Source organism: Eleutherodactylus coqui, chromosome 4, assembly GCF_035609145.1.
Source record: "Eleutherodactylus coqui strain aEleCoq1 chromosome 4, aEleCoq1.hap1, whole genome shotgun sequence".
NCBI lineage: Eukaryota > Metazoa > Chordata > Amphibia > Anura > Eleutherodactylidae > Eleutherodactylus > Eleutherodactylus coqui.
In genome coordinates, this window is record NC_089840.1 from 128055670 (window position 1) to 128068763 (window position 13094).

A 13094-nucleotide genomic window follows, 5' to 3' on the forward strand; every position below is an offset into this window, starting at 1 on the left:
TTGTTTTTGAATCCCCTGCTTTCCCACGGATCCGCGACACCTCCACAGTGATAGCTGTGCCGCAGCAGGGACAACTTCCATTGACTTCACTGGAAGCCATCGCTGCGGGACTCGCAGGAAAATTGAGCATTCTGTGATTTCTTCCCATGCATACGACCCGCAAACTGGGGAAAAAAATCACATTCGCATGCTCTTACTTGCCGTGCGGATGCTAATGCATCCCTATGGGTGGCAAGAGGTGCGGATCTCCTGCGCAGGGGCCACAGGCAGATTTTACAATTAAAATTTGCACGTGGACATTGGGCCTAATCTTAGAATATCTAGAGATTAAAACACTATTTTTAATAACCGTAAAAACAAAATATATTGTCTTTATAATTATAGGCTGGATGTAACTATTGCAGAAGTGCAATATCAGAAATGACCTTTAGGGGGCTAGAGAGCAGTCTTTCCAAAGAAAGATTTGGCAGAGAAACAAAGTATCCTGCTCATTAAGCAGGGAACACCCACCTGGGTGTGGCAAGATAGGAGAAAAGCTCCTGTCTTCCTGAGCTCAGGGCCCCTCTACTGTGAAAGTGGTCTGTTGCAGATCAAGAGGCTACCATGAGTCTGACAGGGAAGGTCGCCCCCTAGATTGATACCCTGGTTGGGTAAAGCTGATGGACATTTGCTCTGTGTTTAAGGCACTAGACTTAGCTTAGGGGGGACAAGAGCAGTATGTTATTTAGTGGCCAGATGGTCAGGGGTGTGTTGATATGTACGTGTGTACTGTGATGTATTATAACAACAGTGCGAAGATTATGTTACTTTTACTGTTTGTTATTTTACAGTAATAAAGCCGGATTTATGGACTTTTACCAAGCATCTGGCCTGGATATGGGTTACTGAGATGTGACCACCCATCTAGGTGGAGGAAAGAGGGCGATCCTGTGAGCTCAATACCCCTAAGTTGCCACACTATAAGCAATATTTTCATGGGACAACTCCTTTCATTTACCTAATAAGCATCTGCAAAGGCATCTCACACATTTTCCCAACAATGGATTTTAACCTTACAGGTCTAAAATTGCTTGGGGATGACAAAGAGCCCTTTTTAAAAATGGGCACCACATTTTTCTTGCTCCAGTCACTTGGGACTATGCCAGTCATTAGAGAATATGTAAATTTAGGAACAGCAGCATAGCAGTAACTGAGCTGAGTTACAAGGATGTAAATATAAGCGGTGTAGAGGGTGTGCATGCACCTGGACTTTGGAAGTTTAGGGGGCCCATAAGGTCTCTCTTTTCCATAGAGTTCCTTAAGAATTCTTGCATTCAATCCATCTGGACCCAGAGCCTTGCTCACATTTACTTTATTTAACTTAGCTCAGAGCAAATCTACATTCAGCCAATTAAGCATATTAATTGATATACTAACAGTACTGGCACTGCCTACATTAGCTACACTTTCTTCTTTTGCATATACAGAGCTAAAGAGGAAAATGAGACTATAAATATTATATGACCTTTATTCTATGAGTCATTATGATTATGGCACCAAGTTTATAAAGGGTTTCATTGTTTTACCACTTTTGCACAATATAAACTTTTTTTTTACAAAAATACTTTTTGTGTAGTGAAATATTCCAAGACTGCTATTTTGGTATTTCTTTTAGTTTTTTAAAGAGTTTACCATGCAGGATCAATAATGTAATATTTTTTAATACAGGTTTTTATGGATGTGGCTATACCAATTATGTGTATTTTTTGGTTATTTTTATTTATTTTCAATATTTAAAGCCTTGTTTTCCGTAAAACCATTTAGATGCCACAGTCAGTAATTATTGCAGTATCTGCAGAATTGAATGGTGTAGATGAGTGATTGGCGAAGCCAATTCTCATCATTTCACTCGTTTTGTGGGAAAAAACCCTTATATGACAATCAGAGAGCAGATATGCTCTCTAATTAATGGGAGGGTGATAAGATGAACAAAAATTCATGTCATCCCTCACCTAGGACAGGGAGATATACAGGAGAATCACAGATCTACTCTGCTACTCTGGTCTCCCCTCCCTCTCCTCTCTGCACACACTGTAAATTCTATATTTCTGACGCCACTTCAAGGGACTCTAGCTCCGAATCTGTACAGGCTATTGACATGCTTTGATGAAGAATATTAGCTCTAAAATGACGCGAAAAGCATATCACTAGCCCTGAAAGAACTCGAGTGTTTGAAGTAGAATGAGCTTTGTTTGTTCAAAACAATAATGTACTTTTCCTGGATAACCAACGGAGCTCATTCTTAACGGCTGGGGGGATAAGTCTGCTGCATCAGGCTAATAGTAACTTTTAGATGGATTTATTTTATGTGTTTCTTCTATATACTATGAGAAAATTAGGAATAGCGATTGGTTAGTGCTTAGGTCAGGGATATTGGATTACCAGTATGCTATATGACAACCCACTTATGGCTTTAGATAGAATATGGAAATAATATGATAGAATTTTAATGAACATTCTTTATATTTCATTAGGTTATGCTCCAAGATTGATTATCTTTTTCATATTATTGTGTGTATTAATTGAATTGTGGGACATCGACCAATCTCGTAGCATTTATTCCTGAGCACTCTGATCTTTGATCTGCATGAATGGAGGGTCTGGAGTGTGTATACTTGGGGATCTGGGTTGGGTTCTTTATAAAGGAGATGGTCTAGTCTGGGCCCTATGAATAGCTTGGGCCTCTTTGTTGCCAGCATTTAAGGTTGCCCAACATCTCCTATTTGACTCTAATTGCAAAGGTTTCTTTTTCTTGAAATTTTTTTGTTATGTTGAGCTGTTTGATATGTGAATTCCCAGTTGGTGGTTATCACATGGTAATACAGAGGTGTCAAAATGCTGCCTATGGGTGACCATAAGCCATGTGTATACAGACTTATGAAAGAAATAACTTGTTTCTGTGTCTTTTTACAGTGGAGTTATTTAGACAGACCTTTGGGGAGCTGCCCTAGGTTAAATCTAGTTTTATTTGTACTTCCCTGCCATCCTTCAAAGTCCTGAGGTCGCCAAATAACAAAAGGAAAATTTCTGGGACATAAGCGTGCACAAAGCTTCTCCATGTCCAAATACATGTATGTCCCGAAAAAAATAAAATGTGCTTAGAATTTGTGGTATAGAACCAGCAAATCATTGGCATTGTGGTAAGCTGGTATATACGGTAGCTACTGTTATGCAGAGGTAGCAGATGCACCTGCACCTAAGTTCCCACTTCTGCATATGAAAGCACCAGTATTATAAATGGCATGTAGTGCATAGGGGTCATGTTACAGATTTTAAGCCACACCTTTGCATGTAAAAGTAATGATTATATAGTATTCTATTAAAGAAAGTAAGAAAAGTGTTAAAAACCGCATACATTTAACTATTTTCCTGATAGAAAAATAAAGCTATGTATATTCAATGATTCTTACTAGGCTTCACTTATTGCTTTGCCCAGCTGGGCATCACTTGGTATTTAGCTCTAGCTTACTGAAGAGTATCTTTTTTGTATGCATGCCAAACAGTCATTGCCATCAGCTGCAGGTTATAGAAGTCCCCAGCAGTGACATTTCCATACGTTTCATCTGCAATGGATTCAGATGCTAATTGGGCAGAAACTGAATTAAAATGCAGGAGTCACCTTTGGTGTGTAATGTCACAAAGACAACAGTGTATTGATTCTGATTAATCCTATCTCTGTCATAGTCTTGTGGTGCTTCACACGCTGCAGGTTAAAAGAGCAAATTTAGCAAACATTTACTCCACAAAAAGACATAGCAAGTGTTATTTTATAAATGCCACTGCTGGATTTGTCTGATGATATAGTACACTTTGTAAAAGAAAAAAATGAAACACCTAGAAGGAGCTGTCGTTGTGCTGCAAAATTCTGAGATACGCAAATGATGAGAGTTGTGTTGTGATTAGATGAACGGTCTTGTCACCTGAGACCCTAAAAGTGGTTCCCGCTTTGGCCTATAAAAGGCTCGTAGAGGCTCCTTGTATGTAGTGACCTCTTTTTGTGCTTATGAGGAGCTTGTTGACCACTAGATGCCTCTAAGAGATGTAACCCAATTAACAGAGTTTGAAAGGGAATGCATTACTGGAATATGAGAAGCTAAATAGTTGTATCAATGAATTTCTGCCACCTGGGCTGCTCTGACCAGACTTTTGGGAGGTGTTCGGACCAGTGGATGTGTTTGAACCATTTCTGGGTGAGTGGCTGAAGGACACTTGGTCCCATGGCACCCATTACATGTACTGCCTTTGACACCCAGCGTCACCTTCATTTGAAGTGGTGTCATGAACAACGAAACTGGACTGCTATGGAGTGGAACCAGGTTGTCTTCAATGACGAATACAGGTTTAGTCTGGGCACTGACAATGGCCATGTCTGTGTTTGGAGACCTCGGGGTGAACGCCTCAATCCTGCCTTTGCTATGGAGTTGAACACTGCACCCGCTGCTGGTGTGATAGTCTGGGGGGCCATAAGCATAAGGCAATCAGTCACCCCTAGTAGTGGTATGAGGGACAATGATAGTGTGTGGAATAGCATGGCTACCTTAGTCCTACTTGGTTTTGCAACACTGCTGAGCAGTTTGTAAGTGGAAGGGTTAAATGTTTTTCAACATCTTAGAAAGCTGAATGCTGAAGGGGTCTTTGAAGCAGCTGGACAAGCAAACTGTCGCAACTCCACAGGGAACCTGTAATGTACAGAAGCCTGGCTAAACTAGAGCAGGAAATATTTACAATACGAAATAAAGATAGGAACAGACTTCACAACCCAGTGACCCCTCCTCTCGACCTTGGAACTGGCCCTCACCAGACCTGCTATCTTCTGGAGCCAATTTTAGCAAAGGAATTTCTCTCAAACAAGAAGAAAATGTAATTTGGAAATTATGACTGATCTGTACGTCGCAGCCCATCAACCAGGATATTTTGTGGAACATCATGTTACCACGATACTCCCAACCTTGCGCGATACTTAAAGAACCCGGAATCACATATCTAGGAAATATGTATCCAAACACATTCGTGTGTTTACTCAAACCATATCTAAATTCATATGGAAACTTCGCCATCATATTTTCATTGTGGATCCCACCCACATGAAGCTATGAAGGAAATATGGATTTTAGTACCCATGGGCTCCACTGTAAGCCAAACCCTCATTGGGGCTGGAAGGAGATGGAAGCGAGTTACCTTGCTGAGGGTTTAAAAATTGCACATGGACTCGTGTTCAGTGTCAAACGCTTGGAGTGCACTATGCATGCAGACTGTCCTGTAATTCTATGTGACTCCACACAAACATTGGTAACTCTCTTTACTTTAATTCATTTTCCTTTTAATACTGTCTGCAAATATGTTATGTATGCCTCTTGCCTATTACCTTGTAATATCATTTATTGTATTTTTCAGTAAATTAGCACTGCTATCTTTTTAGAATTAAACTTTCAATGAATTAGTGAACCTCATGCTTGTTAACACAAAACAGTATCTCTAAAGACATAATTGTGGGTAATTAGCATTCGGGTCCAACGCCCATGAAAGTTGGTGGTGGCGGCGATATTGAGCACAGGGCTGGGCGGATTGCTGTGGAATTGTGGCAGAAGGTGAAAGTTGCTTTTCCAGCTGACGTGCAGGGTCCCAGAAAGTTGGATAGCAATCACTCCACAATCTAAGCCTCTCCTCGCCTAGATGACAGACAGCTCAGCAATATGTTCAGGACATAACAGTCGGCCACACACAGCATGGGTGTCACAGGAATGTCTCAAACATTGTCACAATTCTGTGGCCTGTCTAGTCACCTGATTTATCACCAATACAACATGTATTTGATCATCTCGGATGCCAACTTTGACAGCCTAAAAAGTTTGCATGATCTAGAGGCTGTTACAACGATGACCAATATGCTACAGGATACCATACGGAACGTGTATGGCTCTATGCCCTCCCATATCACAACTTGCATCCAAGCTACGGGTGGCCCAGTAGGGTCCTAGAGCCTTCATGCCCGCCCATATCACATTTTGCATCCAAGCTGGAGGCAGTACAACAGGGTAATAGAGCCTCTATGCCCACCCTTATCACATCTTGTATCCAAGCTAGAGGCAGTACAACAGGGTATTAGAGCCTCCATGCCTGCCCGTATTACATCTTGTATCCAAGCTAGAGGTGGTACAACAGGTTACTAGAGCCTCCATGCCTGCCCATATCACATCTTGCATCCAAGCTACAGGTGGCCCACTATGGTCCTAGAGCCTTCATGCCCGCCCATATCACATCTTGTATCAAAGCTAGAGATTTACAACAGGGTACTTAAGCCCTCATGCCCACCCGCATCATATCTTGTATCCAAGCTAGAGGCAGTCCAACAGGGTACTTGAGCCTCCCTTTAAGGGACCAGTTTTCTGCAATGACTGTTATTTAAAATCAATTTGCTCAATGCCTTTTGCTAAATTGCATCCAACAAACCTTCATGAACAACAAAAAAAGGTCTAAATTCACACCATTTTTTTTTTCAAACCCCTTCCTATACTACCAAAAAGGAACAACTGTACACCAACTATATCCTTTTAAATGGATTTGTCAAATACAGAGACTTTGATGTTTGAACACTCCAATGGAAGTAAGGGCACAGAAGAGACCCTACATATTTGTTGACTTTGCTGCACTATACCCCCAGGAAATCCGTTATACAATGAACTTACATTTATTGCTTGGACTTTTTGATGGAACTGTCAAAGGTAAACCTGACAGGCATATATACAAAAGGGCACAATTTCATAATACATGTGGTTAATAGAGGTCTATGGATACTTGCAGTATAGAATGCATTCGGAAAGTCTTCAGACCGTTTCATTTTTTAATATATTTTGTTATGTTGTCGCCTCGTGCAAATTGAAAAAACAATTTAAGTTTTTACCCATCATTCTGCACTCAATACCCCATAATGATAAGTGAAAGCAGAATGTTAGAAAATGTTGTAATTTTTTTTAATGAAAAATTAATATTTTGCATAGACATAAGTATTAACACGCTTCGATATAACACTTAGAATATAGCTCTGGGGAGCCCCCATTTCTCTTAATGATCTATGAGTTGCTTCTACATCTTGATTGGAGTCCTCTTGTGGTAAATGTAGTTGATTGGACATATTTTTAAAAGACACAGCTCTCTCTATATGAGGTCTCACAGCTCACAAAGCATGTCAGAGCCAAAATCAAGCCATGAGGAGAAAAGAACTGTCTGTAGAGCTCAGAGACAGAATTGTGTGCAGGCACAGGCCTGGAGAAGTTCCCAAGAGCACAATGGCCCCCATAATCATTAAATGGAAGAAGTTTGGAACAAAGCTGATCGACCCACCAAACTAAGTAATTGGAGGAGAAGGGCATTGGTAAGATATCTGACCAAGAACCCAATGGTCACTCTAGGCGAGCTCCAAAGATCCTGTGTGAAGATAGTAGAAAATTCCTACACACAGAAGCTATGCCCACATTCGTCAGAAAAAAAAATGCAGTGCCTTTCGTAATTTTTTTTTCATTCTTTTTGCCACAATTAATAGTAACATAGTATTTTAGGCTGAAAAAAGACTTGTGTCCATCCATTTGAGCCTATTACCCTCAATGTTGATTCAAAGGAAGGTGAAAAAAACAATGAGGTAGCAGTCAATTTTCCTTTTTTTTAGGGAAAAAATGCCCTTCCCAACTCCAGTCTGACAATCAGAATAATCCCCGGATCATTTGTAAATATGTCACAAAAATTGTATGCCGTTATTCTGACGCAAATTACGCAGCAAATCTGGCAGAAAAGGCTTCATAAATAAGCCCTATTAAGTTTAACCTTGAATATAAATCAATTATATCTGGAGACGTTATGTAATGTCTTGATAAAAAGATATTGCTGCATTGTTTCCAAGGATGATTATTTATTTTCATGTCAACACTTGGGACTCATTAACGGGAAATGTTACGGCGCAATCAACACAAAATATGTGTGTGCTAGACATATAATTATGCTGTGTGCAATGTTCTGGCTTTTATGTTTTTTATTGAACCAACATTCATATTTTAATAGATTGTGCAGATTGACATATACAGTAACTGACGTGAACAGGTTTTTAATTTCACAGTCAGAACAAAACCTTTTTATACAGCTAAAAACTTGGCAGATTTGTTATTTAATTTATGGGAAAATAACACATTGTGAACTGCGAATTCCAATGCTGGTAACAGTCTTGATAGTCGAAAATGTTCTTTAAAATGCTGCATATGTAGTAATGTCAGACAAAGTCAGGTATATTAATCTTGGATTATTCATGAATAAGCAGGTAGAATGGGGCAATCTTCAAGTATGGGCTTCATTCAGGAATGGCGGTTCCAACTGCTGCAGTTAATGGAGTAGGAATTCAAGAAACAGTACTTGTAATCCTCAGGGGCGAGATACTCAAGAAGTAGATTTTTTTATACCTAGTTACTTCCCATGGGGATTTACAGTAGAACAAGGTAGAATACAACCCCGTGCTCATTTGCGATTTGGATAACGCAAAAAATTTAGATCTATTGATGGAAATAACTTACTTCATAGGAGAGCCCTATAGACACACAGGGCTCCTCTGAATCCAGGTACGTCCTCAGTGAACCAGAAAGAGTCCTGGGAGATTTCAGTTTCAACTGGTTTATTGGTAAATAATATACATATGTAGACGCAGACAAAGGCATAGGGAGAGCCAATGGAGTGCAACGCATTTCAGAGCTAATCTTGCTCCTTTTTCAAGCACAAATCTGGTGGTCTTGGCTGCTGATAGTGGGCCCAATATTATTGTGCAATCTTTCAGCCTCTAGGGTAAATTTTGAGTGCAGTCGGAAAAGCTATTTCATTTTGGCACATCTGTTCATTTTTTGGCGCAACTAAACATTCTTTTAGGAGCATCTCTCGTCATTTTAGCCCTCGCATAATTATATAGATTTGAATTCAGACGCTCATCCACCTGCTGTAAAATTACCTCAGCACACTCTGTGACAGAAAAAAAGTCAATGTCAAAAAAATTCCTATTTTTGGCACATCTACATGAACTTTTTGGTATCTAGCATAATTTGTGCTGCATCTCAGCCTTTTATGCCTCCTCTATTGACTATTTCCTGGCCTGCATGTGCTCTTTTGTAAACGTTGTCAAAATTTTGCGCATTTTGAAAGGCTTTGGCCCATCTACTAGTTTTTCCAGCACTTTTAAATTTTCCACACATTTACAAGTGCTATTCACCTCTAAATAAAGGCGTAGATTATACCTGTCGGGAACTTGTATGAAACTGGCACAAATTACTTTATTGACAAATGAGCCCCAATGTTTCATAATGCAGTAGCCTTTCCACCCATGTGTAGTATTATGATTTATAGAACAGTTAGCATGTTCTATAAATAAAAAGGATATGTACATGTGTTTAATTGACTACGGCAAAGTATTTGATTGTGATGAGCATGACAAACTTTGGAAGTGTCTGAAGCAAAATGGGCTTCCCAGAACATATTGAACAGCTTATAAGGTCGCTTTACAACAACCAAGAAGCAACAGTCAGGACAGCTTATGGAAACTCAGATTTTTTCGGAATCAAGAAAGGCGTATAGCAATCCTGCATTCTATCTCCAGTCCTTTTCAACCTGTACGCAAAAACGATCATGAGGCAATGCAATCTGGATAAATCAGAAATCTGAGTCAAAATCGGTGGCAGAAATGTCAACAACCTCCGATATGCAGATGCCACCACCCTGCTTGTGGAAAGTGAAGGGGACCTGGAATACCTTATCTAACGAGTGCAAAAGAAAAGCAAACGCATGGGACTGTATCTCAACAGCAAGAAAATGAAAGTCATGACCGCGGTAGGCAACAGTCAGTGAACATAAAAATTAACAACGAAGAAGTCGAGCCGGTCCAAGATTTAATCTTCCTTGGATCCAAAATCGATTGCAATGAGCAATCTGGACCTGAGATCAAGAGACGGATTACATTTGGTAGGAATACAATGCAAGGAATGGAAAAGATCTGGAAAAGCAAGGACATTAGCACTGCAACAAAAACCAGACTGGTCAATGCAATCGTCTTTCCCATAACCACGTATGGTTGCAAACATTTGACGCTCAGCAAAACAGACAGAAAGAAAATTGATGCGTTTGAACTATGGTGCTGGAGGAGAATACCTTGGACTGCCATGACAATGAACGTCAAACCGAAAATATCACTAGAGGGCAAAATCATCAAACAGTGGCTCACTTTTTTTGGACATGTGATGCGCACTAACTCACTAAAAACAGTACTGATGCTTGGCAAAGTCAGTGAAAAGAGAAGATCAGGACGACAAACAACAAGATGGCTAGATACAATCAAGGCCAACACGCACATGTCAAAGAAGCGGTCAAAGACAGGAATGCTTGGAGAACATTGATCCATGGAGTGACTGAGGGTCGGATGTGACTGAAGTGATAATCATCATCATCATAGCATGTTCTTATGTTTATGTAATTAGTCAGACTAATGTGGTAACATTCCAATGCACCATCCTCATACTCTAATACCTTGTTGTTGTTTTTTTAAACATTCATGTCATAGTGTTATCTATTGCTACAAACCCGCTGTTATGTTTACATTGGAGCACCATCTTTTACAATCATTTGCTACATAAGTCAACTGTGGTTATAGGGTCATTGAGATGGGAACTCATGTAGAAGTTCAACACAGGACTAAATCATTTCATGTTCTTCACGTATTGATTAATTTCCACTTCTAGGGCAATTAGAATCCAGTTTACTGTGACTTGAAGCTCCATGAGTCTCAGTCATCCAATTACCACCTGTGATTTCTCAGTAGGATCATTGGAACACATAATTTTAATTTCTCTTAATGCACCATAATGTCCTCAAACAAATGACTTGAGAAAGACAAGACCGCTTTATCCAATGGCAAAAAGTGCACCCATGTGGCCTTGTATATTCAACAACAGGATCTCCACCATATTTTTAATCTCCTTTTTGACTATCTTCCTCATAGAAATACAGAGACAGCAGCTTCACTCTTGGACCTGAGCATTTTTTTGCTGTCTCTTAGACAGTTGTATATGAAATTCATCTAACCTTTGTATCCAATGTTTATCTTGTCGCTCTTTTTGTTGTTTGTCTTGGCACTGTATGACAGTCCAACCTAAAAATCGTCCTTCAGCCTTATCAGCATTTCTCCAGATAGTGCTGATAGCATTGTTTCCACTGGAGAACAAAAGAACTGAAAGAAGATAAAATCCCCGCCTGCTGAAAGAGCTGAATGGGATTGGCTGAGGTGCTCAGCCAATCAGAGGCAGCTCTCACCCGCCATTCATTTGGGGAAAGCCCTTCCCTGAAAACCATCCTAAAAAAAAAAAAAAATCTATACTCACCTCTCTGCAGCTGCCAGAGCTCAGCCGCGTCCAGCCGAGTCTTCTCCTTAACTGCTTTCAGTAGTATTCAGCAGGCAGGGATTTAAAATCCCTGCCTGCTGAATGGTCTGCCTCTGATTGGTCACAGCGCTCAGCCAAATAGAGGCAGCACTCACTCAACCATTCATGAATTTGAAGCCCTTCCCCGAAAATTAATAGAGCGCTGGCCAGCAGCCTATTGCTTTCAATGGAGCCGGCTGTATTGCCGGCTCCATTGAATTCAGTGGGAGAAAATCATTCTCCTCTGCCACAGCTGGGACACAGCTGTGGCAGAGGATAGCGGGCAGCGCTCTTTTTGAGCATACAAACGCCCGTGTGACCGAGCCCTTTGGGCTGATAAACGCTGCTAGCAGCGTTTTTTTCCGCCATGCCGCTGGCTTCGGTCATGCGATTTATTTTGAGCGCATCAGTTATGCGCACATAAATTGTGCTAAAAACCACCCGTGTGACTGAGCCCTAATTGTGGATATTGCTGCAGATCCACAAATAATTCAAAGGAGAATCCACAACAATTTGGATTTGTTGGGGATTTTGACTTTCCTATTGAACTCACAGGAGAAAATTTACAACCAATCTGCATCATAAATTGACAGACTCCGAATTGAAAATCCACATGGCAGGTCAACTTTTTATGCAGCATGTAAATTGGATTTTTGTAAATCCCATTCACTTTACTGCTATGGAAATAGTGTATTTTCTGCACACAAATCGGCGGTGGATAGTTCATCCTATGAACATACCCTAAAGGTAACATTTTTGTTTTGTTTTGCACTTTACAGTATATTGGCTGTACTTCCTGCAAAGTAAGAATTAAAATAGCCGAACACATTGTTGCTTCATCTGGCAGTTCCGTGAGTACTAAATGTTCCCTTTCTGGCATCTCCAAACATTGTTTGGATATGCAGATACCAGCACTTTAACGGTTACTGGGATGAAAGAGTTAATAGACTTAGGAGGAGGGGAGATTGATTTAAAACACTGTAATCACATGATGCATACTAGGTACTTAAATTGGATACCAGATTTGCTTTTAGTTTTAATAACAAGACAGTTTCATCATATATCTATTGCATTTTTTGTCTTTTCATTTGCTCCGATTTTGTTATTTTGCGTGTGATTAATATACCATGTGATGTATTGCTGGGCGTGGTCTTCTATTTGATCAACACCCATTTATTCAGCTCTGCTTGGCCTCATATCAGCCATGAATAAGGACCCAGAGAGGTCTGAAACATGTTGATCTGTGTTGTTTTTATAGTTGGCGCAAACATGTTTTAGATATATTTCAATTAAGTTGGATGATTTTATTTTTATCCTGGTGCTAGAACTTTTTGGATATTTTAGTAACATTTGTGGCCTTGGTTTGAACTATACCTTCCAAAAATGCTTAACCCCTTAACAACCAGCCCATTGCCTTTTTACGTCCTGGCCAAGTGGGCTTTATTCTCTGAGGACGTAAAAACATGCGTCCTACAGAGAATGAAGCCCCGTGGGCTATGGATGTGACAGCTCCATGCTGTCAGTGCCAGCAGGTAGCCGACAGCATGGAGCTGTCATCCCGGGCTGCGCCCCCCCCCCCCCCCCCCGGCATTGGATAGTGCCGATCGCAATAAAGTTTAA